The sequence below is a fragment of the Nicotiana tomentosiformis genome, chromosome 8 (assembly GCF_000390325.3).
Source record: "Nicotiana tomentosiformis chromosome 8, ASM39032v3, whole genome shotgun sequence".
NCBI classification, from domain to species: domain Eukaryota; kingdom Viridiplantae; phylum Streptophyta; class Magnoliopsida; order Solanales; family Solanaceae; genus Nicotiana; species Nicotiana tomentosiformis.
In genome coordinates, this window is record NC_090819.1 from 16,573,823 (window position 1) to 16,575,331 (window position 1,509).

Genomic DNA, 1,509 nt, shown 5'->3' on the forward strand with positions numbered 1-1,509 from the left:
TCTTTTTGCAAAACACACATAAAGAAAGACATTTAGTTTGTGGAACTAAATTTTATTTTCCAAGATAATCAAAATTAGATTTAGGGACAATTTTTCTGAATAGTGATTTTACTCTGGTGCGTAACAGGTATATGATTCTAATTCATGTTCTTACTGAATTTTATTATCATAAACCTTGTGTTAATTTTGACATAATTAATTTATAATATTGAAAAATGAGTATTTCGTAGATTGTGGCACATTACGGCTATTTGATGTATTCCATCGGTGGCGATGAACCCCTTTATGGAGGAATTGGCTTCTAATTACCAAGATGTATTGTTTCTCAATATTGATGTGGATGATGTCAAGGTAAAATCTTTTGTCTCCCTATTCTCACAAATCAGAGTATAAAAAATTTTGATCTTGCTCTGTCGGGTGTAACTAGGAGATTATATGTGCACTAACAAGCGAGACGTGGTAACACATGGAACTATACAGTCATCATTTATCTAAAACAAGCCTTCTCAAGCATAGGTGGACCCAAAATTTGAAGTACGTGGTGCACTTTTGAATTCAACCAAAATTTACTTTGTGTTTAGGGTGCCCACTATTAATGTATCACTATTTTATAAAGACATATACATGTATACATGGAATTTTTGCCAAACTTTACGTGTGCCAGTGACCCCTCTCGATATAGCATAGGTCCGTCTCTGTTCTTAGTTAGCTGAACTGTTACTGTTTATTCTAGTGAAACCTATTACTTTTTTCTCAAACTATATACATAGGACAAAAACAAAAAAAAATATAAATATATACATATAAAAAGATCACAGTCATTTGACCCAATGGACTTTAGATTCTAGATGTGTCTCTCTTGATATTGTTTTCCTTCTAACTAGACATGTTGAAAATATTTTATTTATGGCATGGGTGAAAAATTTGCAATTAACATCGTTTTCTTTTGATTGGTAGGAAGTGGCTACCAAATATGAGGTAAAAGATATGCCAACATTTCTGGTGTTGAAGGATGGAGCTCCAGTTGACAAGCTTGTAGGTGCAAATCTAGATGATATAAGGAAAAGGACCTAGAGTATTGCTCAGTCCAATCTTACAGTTATTGCCTAGTCAAAGTACTGTATATACTCTCATGTATAATCTTGTTGCTGTAAGGTTATGGATCGTGTGGCTTGTTGTTAGTTTGAGTGCCAGTATGGATTATTAAAGAACTGGGTTTTTTACCGTGTTCCTTAAGCGTAAAGCAAACAAGCAATAAAATAAACACATCGATTTTTACGTAAAAAATCATCCGGCTCAAAAGGTGCAAAAATCACGACCTACCACGTAGGATTTTCAACTCCAACTCCACTAGAACAATGAGCCAAAATATATCAATTACAAAACTGTAATTAAATACTCTCCAGTACTCCTACTATTCATATTTGATTCACAAGTTACTCTAACTTGTAAAGCAAAATACTCACTCCAACTCACTAACTGTTTATGACACTTGATTACAACTCAATT

The 1,509-nt window shown here is 33.3% G+C and overlaps 1 long non-coding RNA gene across 1 annotated transcript; it reads left to right on the plus strand.

Annotated features, from left to right (window-relative positions):
• Positions 1–230: 230 nt before the first annotated feature.
• On the plus strand, positions 231–1,221 carry LOC117279916 (uncharacterized). Its single transcript, XR_004510361.2, has 2 exons — positions 231–351; positions 958–1,221. It is a non-coding gene; the product is annotated as an uncharacterized lncRNA (long non-coding RNA).
• The last annotated feature ends 288 nt before the right edge of the window (positions 1,222–1,509 follow it).